Genomic DNA, 22,041 nt, shown 5'->3' on the forward strand with positions numbered 1-22,041 from the left:
AGTATGCTTTTTTTCTATGATTGTTCATGGTCAATAATGTTTCTGTTATGAAACTTTATGAGTTGTAACTGATCCTCATTATGAAGTGATAGTAGGTTTAGGAGTTAGTGGTAGTTTCCTTTTAAATAATTGATTGTTGTGACTCTTTTGGAATTAGTTGAACAAACTAGTTTTTAATATAGAACTCTTGCATATCATTTCAAAGAATGTAATCATTTTTATGGATAAATAGAATGTTTAGTTCAAGTTTGCAACTTTCATCTTGATTGTAGTTTTCATTGACTCATTCAAGGGGGGCCACTTGATGAGTGAATTGCTTTGTTAATGTAGAGTTCATTTCCTATTCATTTATATGTTTTAGAACTTTGTTGTTCCTATAGCCACTAATACCAAAATTAGTAGCCTGTTCCTATAGCCACTAATACCAAAATTAGTAGCCTGTTCCTACAACACAATTAGTTGAAGTAGTCCCTAACTGTAATTTCTTGCTTTGATTAGAATACATTTTCTTACCAGTTTTAGTTTAGTTTTCCTAAAGCATAAGCATTTTAATTCCTTAAATAGGCTTATAAGAGAAGGTTTGAAGCATATACTTTGCAAATGCCATTCCAAGTTTACTTCCCTGGTTGATAATTAAATGAGACTAAATAGTGCATTAGGAATTATTTGGCATGTCCAATCCTAAATTAAGTAGTCCATTTCTTTGGGTTTTTGATACCATTATTTCGCCAAGAAGCATGAACGGTAAATTCTAGTATGTTCATGTCTTTATCTCACAAAAATAATGAGTTCTCTCCTGGTTGTTCCAATATCACAAAATGTCCTAACCAAATAGCATCAAACTTTTGATGTTTTCCTTTGTCCTGATCCTTTACATTCCACTTTAGCACCCAATCACCAATATTAAAAGTTAATATCTAATGAAATATTATCATGATGGTGTTTGACCCTCTTTTGTCTTTTAATGTTGTGCTGCAATGCTATCTTTTTATTTTCATCTAATTCTGCTAGTACATTCAACCTTTCATCCATGAAGTCTATATCTTCAATCTGTTCATTCCTGATAAACATATAAACTAGTAACAAGTTATTTTTAGGAAGCTTGTCTTCTTTTCCATAAATAATCTCAAGTAGAAAAATTTGGTGGCTTTCTTTTTGTGATCTTGTATACCCATATTGTAAGATATAACTTGGAATCCCAAGCATCCTCCTAATAATTTTTATTGTACTCTTATTAGTTGATTCAGCTTGGTCATTCCCTTGAGGATGATAAGGAGAACATTATGAAACATGAATGCCATAGTTACTGTAGAATTTTGAAAATTCCTTTGATCTAAAACACCTGCCATTATCAACAAAAATATTTTTTGGCACACCAAATCTGGTCAAACTGTTGCTTATTAAAAAATCAATAACAACAGTGCTTGTGGATCATTTTGTTGGTATTTCTTCCACCCATTTAGTAAATTAATCAGTGGCACCAAGGATCCAATTGTGTCTATTACTTGATTTTTTATTGATTTCACCTATGAAGTATATCCCCCACATTTGAAAGGATTCCTTAGTTTGTAGAGTTCTTAGAGGAAAAGCTCCATCATATTTAAGATTTCCTGAAAACTTTTGACGTGCTTCACACTTTCTCACATAAACATTATTGTCTTTACAAAGATAGGGCTTGTAGTATCCAATATGTAAGATCTTGTGAGAAGTGGTCTTTCTAGATAAATGACCCCCACAAATCCCCTCATGTGTCTCTTTTAAAATTATGGGAGCTTGACCTATGTCCAAACAAAAATATAAAACACCATCTCTGTCTTTCCAATAAAGACCACCCTGGATAAGCACATATTTGACTACTTGTAAATTTATTGTCCTTTTCTAATTTTCACTTATGCCCTCATGATATTCCATACATCTTAGATAATAGATAATGTCATAATACCAAGGACACTTTTCTATACTGACTTGAGAGTAATCTTCTTCAACTTGATTTATTTGAGACACCTCCAAATTTGAGTTAACCATAAGTTTTGCTAACCCTTGACCTCTAACCAATTTAATTATTTGAATATTTATATTGAAATCCTATATTTGATTGATCCATCTACATGTAGTCTCAATTTATCTAAAGATATCTTTGACTGCTACATTGGGGACATATACCATGACATCAATGCCCACTAAGTATGTTTTAAAAGCTTTGACAGCTTTCACCCAAGGCATATGCTTGTTTATCATTGATATCATAATTTAGTTATGAGCTTTGTAGTTTCTTAGTAAAAAAAGGCAATAGGTTTTTCATATCCTTCCCTATTCTTCTGAAGCATAAATCAACAATAGAATGGTATGATGCAAAGAAAAATATCTATAAAAAATTTTCAAAATTTGAAGCTTTAAGAACAGAGGCTTTTTTAATTGATTTCTTTATCTAAACAAATTCCTGTAAGGCTTCATCATCCCAAATTATTTTAGCTCCCCTTTTAAGGATCCTAGATATGGACTTGATTATTTATGCAAAATTTGACACAAATATTCTTACAAAACTAATTTGTCCAAAGAGTGATTGAATATCTTTAACAGTTTTGGGAACTTTTATGCTATCAATGGTTGTAGCTCTTTCAGGATCTATTCTTACTCCATCCTTTGAAATAATATTTCCTAATAATTTTCCTTCTATGACCCCAAATTGGAATTTATTAGGATTAAAAGATATCCCATATTCAAGAGCCCTTTTAAAGATTTTTCCTAGATGATTGCCATGCTCCTTAGCCTTTCGAGAATAAACTGTGAGATCATCTTGATAGACTACCATGATTTTATCAATTAGTCCTTTAAAGGTGACATCCATAGCTCTTTGAAAATCTTCCCCAACATTGGTCTATCTAAAGGGCATCCTTGCATAAACATATGTTCCCCAAGGGGTAGTGGATGATGTTTTATATTTTTTCTGATTTTTTGACCTTCATTTGATTATAACTAGAAAACCCATCCATCATAAATAACAATTCATTCCCTATTACCTTTTACAACAAGGTCTCCATATTTGGGAAAGCATAATTGTCTTTTAATGATCAAATATTTAAGTTTCTAAAATCCACATTAAGCCTTATATCTACATTCTTCTTCCTACTAGGGACCAAATTGGAAACCAAAGATGAACATCTAATAGGCTTGATTATGCCAGTATCTCTAATTTTAATTAATTCTTATTTCATTTTAGGATCCAAAAGAAGAGTTATTGGTCTTTTCTTTTTTCTGAAAGGTTTAGTATTAGGTTTTAGAAATATTTCATGTTGAAATAAATCTTCCCAATATGCCTTTAATTTATCATAAGGTCATGCAAATACATGTGTGTACTTCCTTAGAAGAGTTGTGAGCTCTAATTTTTTTTTTTTTTACTAACAATTTTTTTCCAATGAAAATCTCCCTTGGGGAATTTTCATTTCCAAGGTTAAATTTCTCAAGTTTTTCTTACATAACAACAAGTGAATGCACCTTAAGCTTTTTGTGTTCATCAAAAGTTGCTCTAAAGTTACCAACCCTTTTGGTATCTTATTTGTCTTAAGTTGCACAATTTCTTCTCCCAAAATAGTATCCTTTCCTTCTTTGTTTTCAATAAGCCCATTCCAATCAATACCAAAATCTTGATAATATTTTCATAGGTCAGGAATTGTAACAAAACTTAATCATTCTCAGAGACTTGCCAATCATGAATATTGTATGGAACATATGGCATGTTTTTTATTTCAACATGAATAGCCTCTTGCACTAGGATGTCAATCTATTTAATGGCTAGATTGGCCATTATTCTAGCCAAATTATTTTTTATCCTATTTATTTAATTAATTGAAAATGCATCAAAAAATTATAGCAAATCCCACACATAATTTTTATATATTTTCAGCCTTTAAATTTTTTACATAAATTTATCTTGAATCTGATATATTATTAATTCAAAGTCATCAAGAACTAAAAGTAACTTTATATTATGAAACTTGACAATATATAGGCCTATAATCAATTATTCATATTCAACAATATTGTTGGTACATTCAAAATTTAAAAGAAAAGCATACTTAAATATCTTACTTGGTGGTGATGTAAGAACCACCCCAACTCTATTTTTTTCTTTACTACATGCTCCCTCAAAATGAATTTTCCATAATCCATCATCTTCTACCTGGATAGAATCTTTTCTCATATCTTCTATAACTTGACTAGGTTTATTCACAGTTACCTAAAAATTATCCATGTCCATTTGACAAAAATGTATTTTGTTATCAGGTTGAAAAGTTCCTACAAGATACTCATATATCAGTTCTTTATCAATCCTAATATTATGGCCATTAATATTAATAGTTGCATAGGACATGTCTAATTGTATATGACCTCTGACTAAATTTGACTATTCTCTTGAAAGAAGCATACCACAATAGGCAGGAACTTCAACTACAGTAATATCTATTTTATAAGAGGTATCAGGGGAGGTAGGAAATCTAAAATCAACATTCTTAACAACTCCAACCATAGGGAAAAATATTTTATCCATAGCATAGCACTTCCCATAGGGGATGTCTATTTTTAATCACATCTCTCTCATCACTCCAACAAGTATTATATTCATAGCTGCTCTTGAGTCTACCACACAATTTCTTACCAATTTATTATTTATCAAAAATGTGAAGTAAAAAGGAACCACTTCTAGGGTATTCTCATTAATATTTGTCCCTAAGTAGACAACAAGAGTCTCACTAGGATTAACACATCCCTCTTTGTTAGGCTTAGACAAAATATTTAAGATCTCTTTTCTATATTGAGGAATTTTAACAATTTCTATAAGTGGTAAAGAAATTTTTAACTAAGATACAGCATTAGAAATAAATGAATTACTACTCACCAATTGCTTACTTATCATAGAGTGTGTTACTTTTGTATCCACTTTTGTTGATCATAATATGTTCCCTTTCCTTTATTATTTTTATGTAAAGTGGGCATTTCTACCCTTCTTGCTACATCAAGATTAACAATTTTGTTCCTTATTTTATAATCACTTACCTCTTGTTCAACTACTACAATTGTAAAAGCCCTTCTTTCTTTTGTAGAGGATGTCCTCAATATAGGTTCCTCATCATCATCAGAGAAAAACTATTGAGTTTTCTAATACCTTATCCTTCTTGTATGAACATCAAACATATATTCTTCCTCAAAAGAATCATCTTCTCCCTAGAAAAGTTTAGATGATAATGCATTTATAGTCATGTGGTTGTTCTCATGATGAGTCTCCTCCTCTAACATACTTATAGCTATCAAGAATTGTTCTAACATATGAGGAAGTTTGCATACCTCACACTAGGGACCATTTTCCATATAGTTACTATTTTTCTTCAAAAGATAAGGTGTTTCATTATTTTTCACTAGCTTACCATCCTTCCAAGATGTGGTATAGGGCATATCCTATAATATGTATTTATATGCCTTTATAATAGGGTTTTTCATTCCTATTGTGTTGGAAATATAAGAAGTGTAACTGAGATGGGAGGGGTGAATCAGTTACTACAAAAATAAATCCTAGATCCCTTTTGATGTCAATATAAAATGCAAACAAATAGCTGAATACTATTCAAGCTCAATAAATACACAGAGTGTTGTAACTCGATAGTAATTGGATTAGCTCAGTAAAAGATTAACATAAGATCCATTAGATGTTATATGTGATTACCATTACTTTAACTTAGTTGCAATCACATAAAGAAAATAGCATGAACACATTTGGAACCAGGATTTAACATGGAAACCCAATTTGGGAAAAACTACCAATAGCAACTAGTTACTTATTTTTCCTCTTTTGAAGTGAGCCCTATTAGGAGCCAACCCTGTTAAAGGTTACAAAACACACTATTAGGTGTGACCCTATTAAAGGATTTAATCACCCTGTTAGGAGTGGCCTAGTTAGAGGTCTTGAGAAAAATTCAATGGCATTGCCACCTTGTTAGAGGATTTGCAAATAGCTATTAAGCCAACTCTATTAAGAGATTTAGATCACTACCACAATGGTTAGAGAGTAACAATGAAATGACCTCATTTGAATGCAACTTAATTGATGATTTTAGATCTCTATTCTGGCTTGTACTTGATCCTTCCTAATCGAATATGACTTTGTTGCACCACAAGGATATTCTACTTATCCTTCAAAATTTCTTCTTCTGCTTACCAATAGATCTTCAATCACATCACCATAATTCACACATTCTCTTGCACTTACTTGCACACTTGAAATCACAACTTGACCTAATACTTATACCTTCCATTTTGTCAAGTTGTCTCAAATACAACTTACAATAATCAATATTTATCACCTTAGTCAGCTAGAATCAATAGATAGATCAATTAAACTCGGTACAACAATATAGGAAAATCCTTTGCTAGCTGACTCTACTCAGTAGAAACTAATTTTGAAGCAATTTCCTTTGTTAACCAACAGATGCTTGGTTAACACTACAATCTTATGAAAATCCTTTGGCAACTGAGTGAGCTCGATTAGCACTAGTTCTATCCAACTTTCCTTCGTTACATGAGTGAGCTCGATTAACACTCACTTTCTACAACTTTTTCTTCAACGCCTGAGTGAACTTAGTAGATATTGTCTTCTAACTAGGCAAACATAGGAATGCTTGGTAGACATTAAGAACTATCTTCATTTCCTAACTAAGCTTAGCATACACTGACTAATAATGATTATGACATTTTTGTAACATCAAAGACAACACACAATTAATAAATTATATCCAACAATATCCCTCTTTGGCATTGATGGCAACACAACATGTCATAGCACAATGAAATTTTGGATTTGAGAACTCCCTCTATCAGTATGATCTTTTCCTTTTTATTGAATTTTATCTACAATAGCTATTACCAAGTTTACTTAGAACATTCTCCCTCTTTCGCCATACTTCATCTTTTAGAGGACTTCTTCCTCTTTGGATTCCAACTTTATTCTAGTTCCAAAAAAAATTTCTCAGATATATGATAGTAAACTTCTCCCTCTTTGAAAACACATGCCAAAGACAATAACTCTATAAGTTCCAATGTACCTTGAGTGCTAATTCATCTGCAACATACCCTTGCCAATTCTACGCCAACTAATTGATCTTCAATAGGTTCTGGTTGATGCATTTAGTAAACTTTATTTAGTGAATTTAAGATAGGGGAATGACCCCTAGCTTACCTCTTAGATACAAAAATGCATCCTTAGGTAAAGGCTTGGTGAATATTTCTACAATCTGTTCCTTTGTATTCACATATTCCAATATGACTTCTTTATCTTGCACCAATTCTCTTAAGAAGTCAAGTTCTAATAACAGTGAAGATGAAATGGTTTATATTGCTATGAAAGATGAATCTAATGATAAAGGAGATAAGATGGCACTTGTCTCTCATGTTAGCAAAAATGATTTATGGATTCTTGATAGTGGCCACTCACATCATATGGCTGGTGACAAAACAAAATTTGAGCATATGGAATATTATGATGGAGGTAGTGTAAGATTTGGAAACAATGAACCTTGTAATATAAAAGGAAAAGGATCTATCTTGTTAACTAAAGAACTTGTGTGTGATAATGCTTATTGGGATGAAGGACTAAAGCATAATCTACTAAGTGTGGCATAGCTGAATAACATTGGATTAAAGGTAGAATTCATAAATGGACAAGCCAAACTAATGGATGGGAAAGGAAATTTGGTTGGTTCTAGCAAGCAAACAAAAGGTAATCTATTTTATCTTGATCTCAATGATTGTTCATGTTTTATTGCTCAACTAGAAGAAAGCTGATTATGGCACAAAAGACTATGTCATGTGAACTTTGATAATCTAGTAAAGAAGCCTGACATGGGTCTATGCAAGAATTGCCAAATTGGTAAGATGAGAAAGACATGCTTCAAAAGAAAAGACTATCAATAAGAAGAAATCTTGGAAATTATTCATACAAACTTATGTGGACTTATTGGAATAGAGAGTTATAGTGGAGAAAAAAATTTCATTCTCTTTGTTGATGACTACTTTGGAATGATGACAGTAATGTACCTAAAAGAAAAATTAGAAGCTTTTCAAAAATTCAAGTGGTATCTAGCAAGAGTGGAAAAAGAAACTAGAAAGAAGTTGAAATGCCTAAGATCAAACAGGGGTGGTGAATTCATTTCCCATGAATTCAACAATTTCTGCATTGAAAGAGGAATCAAAAGACAACTATCTACTCTTGGTACAGCATAGCAGAATGGTATAGTAGAAAGAAGAAATAGATATATCATGGATTGTGCAAGAACCTTGATGATTGAACTCAAATACTGGAAGGAAGCTATCAACATTGTAGTTCATACCTTGAACAGAGTTTAGTTGAAGAAAGATTCAAACAAGACACCTTATCAACTATGGTATGGCTACAAACCTAATTTAAGTTACTTGAAGATATTTGGTAGAAAATGTTACATTTTGAAAGAATATAGAAAAGGAAAATTTGATATAAAAGGTGATGAAGGAATATTTCTAGGATACTCTTGTAGAAGCAAAGCATACAGATGTTTGAATTTATCTACTCACAAAATTATAGAAAGTGCACATGTCAGAATTGATGAATATGTAGAAAAGAGTGAAGAAGAAAGTAGCAAGGAACCTAAAGACCACAAAAGATTCATTTACTATGAACCTGATACCCTTCCTAATCTATCTGAAAGAAAAGATGCTTCAACTCCCAAGTCCCCAAAAACTCCAATAGCTATCGAGTTGCAAACATTGCAACCTGAGCTGCAAGGACCCAAGTCACAAATAGAGGCTACTGAGATAGTTCAAACTGAGCCTGATGGACTCGAGTCAGAGAAAGGACTCAAGGTTGAAACTAAAATTCAAGGAGAAGATAATGGAACTCATTCAAAGACCAAGGAGCCTATATTAGCAAGATATTTCAAAATACATCATGTGTTAGTGTAAATAATTAATTATTAATTATTTATTCTATTTATTCTATTTACTTAAGTTTACTTAGGTTAATGCATTCATTTAATTGTTGTAGTTATGAGTTGTTGACAACACGAGAGTTTGTTCCCTTCTAGCATGTTCCACCTTTTTGTGGGTGCATGCTTAGTTGTCAACCTTATCTTCTAGCATCTTCCAGCTTGTTCTACAAGCTTCCATGAGGCCTTTATATTCGAGATTTCTCATTGTATTTTCTCATCTCATTTTCAATAGCAATACATTTTTCTTGTTTTGCAATATTTTCTCTCTCAAGTCTGATTAGGGTTTTTCCAAGCTCCACCTCTTCCTTCCTTGTTTTTCCTTTGACAAGTTATTTGCATGCAGGTGATCTTGGTGCACTATGGAGTTGGATTTTATCAACTCCTACATGGTATCAAAGCCTCCCTACTGCTTCTTGGTTGAAGGTTTTCTGAAGCTACAATTCAAAGACACAAACCCTAGTTTTTGTGTGCATTTTTCTTTAATCCGGGGGAAGATTGTTTTTTTAGAGCACTTTGGGCCCAAACAAACGTTGCCCAAAAAAAAATTATTTGTAGGCTATCGTACAAACTATATGGACAAATTTTGAGCAAAAAAAAATTAAAAATACAAATTTGGGTGCACCGCCAAGCGGCCACCACCACACCATCGTAGAGCAATCATCGCACCACCTAGGAGCCACTACAGCCAACTGCACCTCCTTCCGACCGCCACAATATAGCCAGCTTGTGGCCACCTCCCCATGGCCACCCTAGCACCCCCTATTCTGGCCTCCTCTGTCACTACTCAACCTTTATTTTCTGTTGTTCCCACTGCTCTGCCAACATTTTCCACCCATTCACAACTCCACTTGCACCAGCACCCATGTGGAGACTTTTTGTGTAGTCAACACAGTTGGTCAAATTTGTAGGTGCAACATGGCATGGTTGCCATGTTAGCACAGCCATGTGGACCCTACCATTTCACCTGTGCCATGTCACTTTTTGCCACAGCAATCATCGCACCACCTAGGAGCCACTACAGCCAACCATACCTCCTTCCGACCACTGCAATATAGCGAGCTTGCGGCCACCTCCCCACGGCCACCCTAGCGCCCCCTATTCTGGCCTACTCTATCACTACTCAACCTCTATTTTCTATTGTTCCCACTGCTCTGCCAGCATTTGCAACCCATTCACAACTCCACCTGCACCAGCACCCATGTGGAGACTTTTTGTGTAGTCAACATAGTTGGTCAAATTTGTAGGTTCCACATGGCATGGCTGCCATGTTGGCACAGCCACATGGACCCTACCACGTCACCTACACCATGTCACTTTTTGCCACGTGGCTTTTTTTTGCTGTGACAACTAGTAAGTCATCAATTTTAATATAGTAGGTTACTGATGTTAGCATGACATCAGCACTACATCATCAACCCTCCAACACCTCTCTAGGGTCCATTTTGACCTATAGTTTTTTTTGGCTATAACTTGAGCATATGGAGGTATTTTTTCGATCAAAAAGAAGCGTCAAAAAGCTAGTTCTGAGATGGAGACATTAGCGTAGGTATTTTTAAGTTTTGATATAGTTTAGTTGCTCATTTTTGCACTTGAAATCCAAAGTTTTTTTTTTGACTCTAGCAAGCTTTTCTTTTGTGTCCCATGTCTATTTTTTGAAAATGTTATATTTTTAGAAAGTTGGTTTTGTCATCTTTTCAGAAATGTTGTCATTTCCTTTTGATTCTACCCCATGCTTTTTCTATCATGTTTTTGGCATTTTTTTCTCTATGGTGGATATCTTGGGTGTTCCAGGTCTAAGAATCATTTTCATGGCATGGGCTCTTTTGTTTTGGGCTATACTATCTTTTGTATCAACTTTTTTCCTTTTCTAATCATTTTTTACATCATTTGTAAGTACTTTAATGTATATGCACTGAGATAAAGTGCCACTCTTACATTTTGGGTTCATGAACATTGTTTTGAGACAGTTGTACTTGCACTATTTTTATAAAGCACCATGGGGGGATAGTTGTTTGCCACTTTTTTTACTTCTTCCTTTTTTGCCCCATGCAGAGTCAATGTGTTCATGTCTTTATAGGTGTTTGTACCTCTTCCCCTCTCTTGTTGTTCTTGGTTTTGTCTGTAGAGGATATTGGCCCACCTTAGTTTCCTATCATCTCACCCTATTTGCATTAAGGGGGGGGTATTATGTTATTCTAATGCATCCTTGGCTCAATTTTTTGATAGTGTGAGCTATGTATTTAGTGGTTGATCCTATATACGAGGTGATTGTAGTGGCTGGCTACCTATGTATTTTAGTGAGATGGATCATCTACCATATAGACACCCTCGGTTCATACCTTCTTCTTCCATGGAGGTTCTTCAGATCAGTAGTATCTTTATGATGACAAAATTTGTGGCTTTTGTGCTTTAGTGATGCTCTTCATGATCACTCTTGGTTTTTTATTCTATTGTTCTAATGCATCCTTAGTTCAATGGTTTGATAGTGTGAGCTATGTATTTAGTGGTTGATCCTATATATGAGGCAATAGCAGTGGTTGGCTACCTATGCATTTCGGTGAGATGGATCATCTACCATATAGACATGCTCAGTTCATGCCTCCTTCTTCCATGGAGGTTCTTCAAATAAGCAGTTACTTTTTGATGATAGAATTTGTGGCTTCTTCATGCTTCATTGATGCTCTTAATGATCACTCTTTTTTCCTATTTTATGGGGCATTCCTCTAGTTGGAGTCTTCTTCAGTCCTTCACGAGATTCTTACCTCTTTTTGGGGGAGGGTTTTTTCCATATGGTTTTCTCTCTTTACCCATTTTCAAAGGCTGCATTTCATTGCATTGTACATGGGTACCTAACATGGCCTCATTGTCGAGACCCATTTTGCATTTCATCTTAGTTTTTGCAACCTTAAGGCATTCCCCTAAGTTGCACTTAAGGGGGGGTTTTAGAGTAAATAATTAATTATTTATTATTTATTCTATTTACTTAAGATTACTTAGGTTAATGCATTCATTTAATTGTAGTGATGAGTTGTTGACAACACGAGAGTTTGTTCCCTTCTAGCATGTTCCACCTTTTTGTGGACATATGCTTAGTTGTCAACCTTATCTTCTAGCATCTTCCAACTTGTTCTAAAAGCTTCCATGAGGCCTTTATATTCAGGCTCTCTCATTGTATTTTCTCATCTCATTTTCAATAGCAATACATTTTTCTTGTTTTGCAATATTTTCTCTCTCAAGTCTGATTAGGGTTTTTCCAAGCTCCACCTCTTCCTTCCTTGGTTTCCCTTCGATAGGTTATTTGGATGTAGGTGATCTTGGCACACTATGGAGTTAGATTTTATCAAATCCTACATCATGCACCTAATCAGATCATTGGAGATAAATCAGATGGAACAATGACAAGAAGAAAATTAAAAGGTACGTGTTTACTTACTGAACTTGAACCTAGAAGTGTTAAAGATGCTCTAGAAAATGAAAGTTATATTAAAGAAATGAATGAAGAGATAGAACAGATAAAGAAGAAAAAAACTTGGACTCATATTCCTAGACCCAAGGATAAAAATGTAATTGGTACAAAATGGGTATTTAGAAATAAGCTGAATGAAGATGGAAGGTATCAAGAAACAAAGAAAGATTAAAGTATGCAAACATCACTCTCAAGAGGAAGGTATTGACTATGGTGAAACTTTTTCTTCTATAGTAAGACTTGAAGGTGTTAGAACTTTACTAGCATATGCAGCACATAGAGGATTTAAACTATATCAAATGGATGTTAAATCTGCATTCTTGAATGGAATCCTTGATGAGGAAGTTTACATTGAGCAACCAAAAGGTTTTGTAGATCCTAGAAAAGGAGACATGGTTTGCAAACTACACAAAGATTTATATGGTGTCAAGCAAGCTCCTAGAGCTTGGTATGAAAGACTCCATAACTACTTGGTACATATTGGTTTTCAAAGGACTAATGATAATAGTAGTCTATATATCAAGGAAGGACCAGATAAGAAGATTATGTTAGCAAAAATATTTGTTGATGATAATTTATTTATAGGGAATGATGATTTATGAAAAACATTCTCAAAAGAAATGAGCAAATAATTTGAGATATCCATGCTTAGTGAAATTTTAAAAAAATTTGGATTACAAATATAACAGAAAAAGAATGGTATCTGCATCACTCAATCTAAGTATATTAAGAAGAAACTGAAGAAATTTGGAATGGAAGATTCAAGACCAGTTGGAACACCTATGTCTACTCGACATAAGATTTCCAAAAATGATGATTCCAAATAAGTAGATAAGACTACTTACAAATCAATAACTGGAAAATTGTAGTATGTAGTTCACACAAGGTCTGATATTGCTCTAGCAGTTGGAATAGTGGCAAGATTCTTAGCAAATCCCAAAGAAAATCACAAGATGGCAATCAAGAGAATCATGAGGTATTTGAAAGGTACTAAAGACTATGGTTTATGGTACAAACTTGAAGGCAATTTGGACTTAAAAGTATTTACTGATGCTGATTGGGCAGTGTCTATCGAGTTCACTCAGGTGTCAAAGGAAAAGTTGCAGAAAGCAAGTGTTAGCCAAGCTCACTCAGGTAACAAAGGAAAGTAGGATGGAACCAATGCTAGCTAAGCTCACTTGATTGCCAAAGGATTTTTGTAATATTGTAGTGTTAACCAAGCATTTGTTGGTTAACAAAGGAAATCACTTCAAAATTAGTTTCTACTAAGCAAGGTCGACTAGGAAAGGATTTTCCTATTTTGTTGTATTGAGTTTAATTGATCTATCTATTGATTCCAACAAACTAAGGTGATAAATATTGATTATTGTAAGTTGTATTTGAGTTGATTTAACAAAATTGAAGGGATAAGTATAAGGTCAAGTTGTGATTTCAAGTGTGCAAGTAAGTGCAAGAGAATGTTTGAATTATGGTGATGTGATTGAAGATCTATTGGTAAGCAGAAGAAGCGAATTTGAAGGATAAGTAGAATATCCTTATGGTGCAGCAAAGTCATATTTGATTAGGAAGGATCAAGTACAAGCCAAAATAAAGATCTAAAATTAGCAATTAAGTTACATTGAAATCAGATCATTTCATTATTACTCTCTAACCATTGTAGCAGTGAACTAAATCTCTTAACAGAGTTGGCTTAACAACTATTTGCAAATCCTCTAACAAGGTGGAAATTCAATTGAATTATTCTCAAGAACTCTAACTAGGCCACTCCTAATAAGGTGATTAAATCCTTTAACAAGGTCACACCCAACAGTGTGTTTCATAACCTTTAACAGGGTTGGCTCCTAACAGGGCTCACTTCAGAAGAGGGAAAATAAGTAACTAGTTGCTATTGGTGGTTTTTCCCAAATTGGATTTCCACATTAAATCTTGGTGTCAAATGTGTTCATGCTATTTTATTTATGTGTTTGCAACTAAGTTAAAGTAAAGGTAATCACAGATAACATCTAATGGTTCTTATCTCTTAATAAAGTTGGCATAACAACTATTTGCAAATACTCTAACAAGGTGGAAATTCCATTAAATTATTTTGAAGACCTCTAACTAGGCCACTCCTAACAAGGTGATTAAATCCTTTAACAAGGTCGCACCCAACAGTGTGTTTTGTAACCTTTAACAGGGTTGGCTCCTAATAGGGCTCACTTCAGAAGAGTGAAAATAAGTAACTAGTTGCTATTGGTGGTTTTTCTCGAATTGGGTTTCAACATTAAATATTGGTGTCAAATGTGTTCATGCTATTTTCTTCATGTGTTTGCAACTAAGTTAAAGTAAAGGTAATCATAGATAACATCTGATGGTTCTTATGTTAATCTTTTACTGAGCTAATCCAGTTACTATCGAGTTATAACACTCTGTGTGTTTACTAATGTTCAGCAGTATTCGGTTATTTATTTGTATTTTGTACTGACATCAAAAGGGATCTAGGATTTATTTTTGTAGTAACTAATTCACCCCTCCCCTCTTAGTTAATCCTCTTATATTTCCAATAGTGGTATAGGGCATATCCTGTAATATGTATTTATATGCCTTATAATAGGGTTTTTCATTCCTATTGAATCTTGTTCCTTTATTCTTATTGTATCCAACATGAAGGTCTTTGATCATACCTAAAAGATTCTCAATCTTATCCTCATCTTTATTTGGTTTTGGGTTTTTGGGAACAAACAATCATGGATCATCCCTTTCAGTAATTCTGTCAGTAGCTTTCCTATCATTTTCAATTATCATCACCACCTTAAAATCTTCTTGCAAAGTGAAACATCTATGTGACCTTATCTCAGAATGATTTTTACTTTCAAAAGAACTTAAATAAAAAAATTATCAAAAATGAATCAACTAGTTTGATATCTTGTGAAATAATATTTAACACTTTATTAAATATTTTATTGAATTCAAAAAAAATTCATTAGGATTTAAGTTTATGCTAGCCAATTCATGTGAAGCAAAATAAGTGTATATATGATCTCCAAACTATTCAAGAAATAAGTCTACAAATTCCTGACAACTTGATATAGACCCATCAGGAAGTCCTCTATACTATTCAGTCACATCACTAGTCAAGGATTACACCAAAAATTTCATAAAAACATCTCCATTATGTTGCTCAAATTCCTCAAATATATATTTTAGATTGATAGCATGTGTCTCAATAGATTGATTTTCTTCCCCTAAAAATTTAGGTATGGTAGTTCTCAAATCATTTCATATGGGATTTGGGTATCCAACTATCCTTGTGAAATATAATTGTTTATATCTCTCAATTATCATTGAGGCTCTTACCCCATGATTATGGTAGTTTTGATGTCTTTGATTATTTATCACATTGTTTTGATTATTGTAATTTTTTTCTCTAATCCTTTTTAGTCTTATCTTCTTGATTCTTATTTTGATTGGGAATGCGACTAGTTTCTCCATTTTTTTTATACAATGGATTCCTCCTTACAGTGTTAAATGAAGAATTTTTAATTTTGTGAGGAGTATAATTAGCTCATTCACCTTTTTCTCTCACTAGAATTGGACTGGTGATGTCATTCTTCTTGATACTTTCTCTTTCCAATAATTCACTTGGAACCTTCTTCAAAGATTTAGGTGCTTCATTAAGATTTGAAGGCCTTTAGTGAGTTTTTTTTTATCTTCATTTCCCTCATCCTCTTCTTCATCTGTATCATCATCTATATGATGAGTTTCATTTCTTTATTGACTAAGAAATGAACCTACATTATGAAACATATTTCCCTCTCCTTCATCATTATCCTCTTGATCATTAGCATACAATTCCCTTTCCCTGTCAGTAAACTTGTTGTACTTTGTGAATGACATATCAACAGTTTGGTTGCCCTTTCTTCTCCTTTTCTTGGGAGTTTATTCAAGATATTTGGTTCTAGAATGGGTGTATCTCCTTCCCCACATAATTTAAGGGATAAATGTCTATCATACTTACACTTCTTGACTACTAATATTTGATCATTCATACATGAATATATCATTGAACTATAGAGTTTCCACCTTACTTAAAATAAAGAATGAAAGTTCTTCTTGGTTTCTTTCTCCAGAAGAGTATACTTTGAACAAGATATTATTACTTCTCTGATCTTCAAAACTAAGAAAAGAAATTTTTTGGGTAACCTCACAATGTTATTTGTGAGAAACTATCCCTAGTAGAGTCACCAATCTGTTGGTTCTCAAAATTGTTGGTTGAAAACCTACAACCCTTTCTGTATTGATGTTGGGAAATCAACACAATTTTGATCAATGAAGAAGTCTAAAAACATACTTACTCAAACTTCACCCTTCAGGCTCTACAAAACCTAGGCTATTGTACCTTCTCTTCACAACTCTTAAAGTTGATACTCTTGAGTAGGAAAGTACTTTATCAAGGAGAAAGATATTGCTCATATTCTTAAAAGTGAAAATTAAAATGTGAACTGATATATGTGAAAAAGATAATGAGATAAAGAATCTCACCTTCTACTAAGTTTTACCTTTCTTTAGAAAAAATAAAAGACCATTCCTTTCCTAATGGAAGAATAGAGTCAATAACAATGTTTATTGAAATCATCCAATTATTGAGAGACAAGCATGCTTCTATCAATTACTGGATAGAGAACTTGATATTGTAAATCCCTAGTTCATTGAATTTAACTCCAATAGTAGTGAAAATGAATTACACAAAACCCATGCATAGATCTTACTTATCAAGCATTTATTTCTTCAATTTCAATCCATCAACAATAATGTAAATCCAAGAAAACGATTTGAAAATGCCAAGTTATGATTTATTCTTGAACTTTAGAAGAGAAATAGGGTATTTTTCTTCATTTTTAAAATAATTACAATATGGCAGTGACTGGTAGCAATGTCTATCTCTATAATGCATATTCATATATTTATATCTCTATATATCTATCTTCCTATATCTATAAGGTCTTCCTACCCCTTCTTATAGAAATGAAAGGGTGAAAAAAGCTTCAAACCTTTACAGAAAAGATAACTAATAACTAATTGCAATCATTCATAAAATTTTACAATGATAAGCTTTTTAAGAAGCTTTAAAAAAAATCACAGTTCTCAAATTATATCAGTAATTTCTTCAAAATGTTTTTCCCATGAAGGTCTTCAAACTTAGCCAAGATGGTTCTAGCCCTAGGTCTATCTTCTTCTGCTCTAGCTCCTCCATATCACTAATGTAGTTGGTGTAATTATTCCTTAAATCCTAGGCTTCTATGTACATACTATTAATTAGAACATCAATTTTCTCCTCATCTGCTTGTGATAAATCCGGCTACGCAATTGGTCTTGGTTTGTCGTGCTCATTGTACACTTGTATGGGCAATCCCATGATGAAGATTTTTTAAAGCTTGCACAAAAACATTAAAAAAAAAATTCAATACAAGGAAATTCCAAGATAATGTTTCCTTATAATTTCCTTACTCAACAATGGTCAATTAATGTATTAAACTTCAACCAGTAGATCACACACCCAAATGCAAAGAAATTGTCACATCTAATTTTTTGCTAATTTAAGATAGAATACAAATGTACTTAGCCTCAAATACTCATGTCTTTTCATTAGATTTGAAAATATATCATCAGAAAAAAAATCTTCATAAATTATGTCTGATGAATAGACATAGCACATGCAAGCGTAAAATCATATTGCCAAGAAATCTAGTCATGTGAATTGGAAACATCAGATAGAGAGAACTATCTTGAATGGGAAATTACAAAATAAAAACCCATTGTATCCTTATTGGGTGAAATCAAAAGATTGAAGGTGCCTTAAAACATCATTTCCAAAATCACAAATCGGATCATTACTTATCATCTCTTTGGAAAATCACAAAATTGGAAGCTTATTCATTTCCTCTTTGCAGAATTGTGAAATCAGAAGCTTGAGATATCAACTTAAAAAATATTTTTTTATTTTTTTATTTTTTTGGTAGAAGAATTTCAAGGGTTCATCAAGATTTACAAGTCTGATTTTGAAAGATGCCTTTTTAGAGGATTTTGAAATAAGCTTTCCAATGAAGCTTTCCCTCTTAATAGATACAACTAGATGCAATGGTTAGAAAGCAATCCAATGTACATGATCTAAGTGTGGCATTAGATTTCCTTATAGATCTTCATTGTGAATCCTCAAAGATGCATTGATCTACTTGTTAACTTAGTAAGTTCTTTAGTCTCACATTTTCCCTTGGTTGTTCCCAACAACCTTTCAATGTATCATTTTTCTTTGTAATCGCTTTTCTAGAAGCTTGCACTTTGAACAACTCTATGCCTTATTTTATGCACCCTTCTATCTTTCTATCTCCTTCTTCTCTTCTTTTATTTATACTCCCCTAGTAGCAACAAATTTCTTTTACTATTTTGAGTGCTTATCTCCATCGTGTGATGCGAGGGCATAGTTACCCATGACAAAATTACCCCTCTCAAATTCAAATTCAAAATTTGAATTCCATGTCTAGTTTTCTCATAGCCTATGACCCTTACATATAGCGTATGTACTAGTAGTATAGCCAGTCCATTTGTGTACCTATGCATAGCCTTAGTCCTTTCCTTCTGCCATTTTTTTACCCTACCTTCTATCACATCAAATATGTTTATCTTGGTGACATGTCATGTCTATGATGACTTGTTATGTAGAAGGCCTATGATCAACTACCCTTTGCACTTGCTCTACTGATAGTGCCATAGTGAATGCGTGCATACCAGATTTACTCTTCTTTTAGTGACCATGTTGCTTTATAACATCTTCTTCCTTCGACTAATTTTCAATCAATTACAACACTTTTTAATATTCTTCATGCAAATTAGACTTGTGGGATCAATAATCTCCCCCTTTTTCATTGATGAAAAAAAATTAATATACCATTATTTTGTGAAACATATGTTGACATTCTTCTATCATGTATCAGTAGAAGATGGTGTTCTGATGTGTGGACATGTCTCTTTTTGTTAAACCTCCCTCTAAGTTATATTTACTTTTCTCTTTATTCTTCCCTTTTCCTTTCATCTTTTCATGTGTCATCTTCCATTTTTCATCACTTTAGCACATATCTTCTATTGTTTGTTGCCCCCTATGAACTTTTCTACCTTCATTTCTTATCTCCTTTGTAATCATATATTCTACTTCTTATCTCCTCATTTTATACATGTCTTTTATTTTTCTATATCTTTCCATATTTTATATATTTCTCCCCCTTTTTATATGTTTCTCTCCTTTTTTCATCAATAAAAATGGGTTATACAAGTTGTTGAATACATTCTTTGTATTGACCCTGTATACTGGAAATATGTGATTCACAAGTTGCCTTAACACTAGTAAGTGCAATTATTGCACTCCTTATATAATCCAATAGTTCTTCAATGTCATTTAGTGTGTTGACTAGTGTCCTATAAATTAGTGATTTTGCATTGTGAATGTTTCCTTGTATGATGAATATCATAGGTGATAGCATGCACTATACTTCCATTGGTCATATGGTTTTATTTTCCTATTATTCCTTGATCTGATGAATAAGAATAATTTTCCCTTGTGTCTTGGATAGATAATTGGTTTCTAGATCAGTGACTGCATCGAACACACTTTTTAGTGTTTGGAGCTCCTATTGACCTTGTTGTAAATTTTTCTCTAACTCTAATGGGAGTGTACTCAAATTGGATGTATTTTGCAAAATTGGTGCATTGGCCTTAAGTGATTCAACTATATTATCTCTTACTCCCTATAGAGTGGCCTTCTATAATTCTACCATAATTTCTAGTCTATCTATATTTTTGGCTCCCATCTTCTTCTTAACAAGATTTTTAATAGTTCCCATTTCTTCTTTGATGTTATCAACTAGGGTGATTAGTTGACTGAGTATATCCATATATGGATCATGTGAGGTATTTGATGCTAATTATGTGATGTGATGATATCCCTAGTGGCTACTAGTGTTTTCATCCTCTATTGTTTCTTACTTCTTATAGATCTTCCTATCTTTCAGAAGTTATCTATATTTGTTGATTTTATCATTATTTTTATGTTCTTCAATGATAGCATCTATGTTCTTATTTTCTTCTATTGTGTCCACATCTTTCTCAAAAATTTCTTCTTCATATTTTGAGCTTGAAGATGATGATGAAGAAGATTACATCAAATATATACTTGATCTTCTTTTCTTCCTTACATGTTCACCAATTGCCATATGTGAAATGTTGGTGCTCTTTTTGTATGTGTCCTACTCTCTAAAACTATAGACCTTGAGGATGTTGGTCCTACAACTATTTCTCCTTCCTCTACTTCCTTATCTTCCCCATCAGTAATTTCTTCACCTCCCTTTTGTGGTGACTCATTCTTTCTTCAATTCTAGAGACTTTTTCTTTGGGGGCTATTCATCTGGTATCTGTATAAGTTCAAGAGATTTCTTAGTTTCTACTCTACTCTTCTTAGGTGAAGAATCAATGGTGATGGTGCCAAACCTTGACAGTATTGATCTTTACTCCATTTATAGTAGTCACTCTATGTAGGGATTTTCCTCTTCATCCTTAACCTCATATCTAGATAGTGTCAAATATTGAGTTGTTGGTTGACTTGGACATGCAATCCACTCATTTATGCTTGTTAAAAAATAAGCACAACCTCTGAAAATTTCCACTAAACTAATGGGTATCCTTTCTCACTGATTCATTTTGTTGTTCAGGAAACCTTTGAAATACTCTCATAGCATGGAATTTCCTATACCTTTCATTTTCTTGAATATTTCACATATTTTTTTAGTGACCAAATGGTCTTCACTCTATTTGTAGAGTGCAAGTCCTAGAAATTCTCCTCTAAAAATAGAAAAACATGCATACAAGTGTTGATCCAAATATTAGGTTTTGATCCTTGTGATCATTCTCCTAGATGCTCCATTATTTGCCTATGCACATATCCACATACATCAATTTGTGACTTGTTATGAATAGATTTAATTGCTCTGTTGTTTGTGTTACTAGGAATATGATTCTTGCTACTCATGTGAAACATCTTGTACTGCATTACCATAGTTGCAAACCTTATCTTTGGGTTTGGGATATCATTTACTGTGCATTCAATTCCATCCTAGGTCAGCTTCCCTCTAGCAATTATTGTTGCTTTCTTTTTTGATATGACAATCATGGATAAGTCAATTCCAATTGCATTAATGTTAGTTCCAATTGTATTAAAACCAATTACCTTTTTTATTATGGCCTTAGTAATATATAGGGTTTCCATTCATATATATTGTTCATGAATTTGACTCAAAACAAGCCTTACCATTCTTCAGGGAAGAAATTCGATATATCCATCGCTTTGTTTAGTATAGAACTTTATATATCCTTATGTTCATACTTCAATACTCCTTCAAAGCAGAATCAGCTATGCAGCTCTCGTATCTCCTTGTCACCTATATCCTACATTTCAACTTCCAATTTTTCACTTACATCCTTTGTAAGAAAAACATGAATGTGGAGTGATGAAAATCCCATTTTATCTTCCACACCATT

Source organism: Cupressus sempervirens, chromosome 8 (assembly GCF_028749045.1).
Source record: "Cupressus sempervirens isolate cs-2001-9-10 chromosome 8, ASM2874904v1, whole genome shotgun sequence".
Lineage (NCBI taxonomy): Eukaryota > Viridiplantae > Streptophyta > Pinopsida > Cupressales > Cupressaceae > Cupressus > Cupressus sempervirens.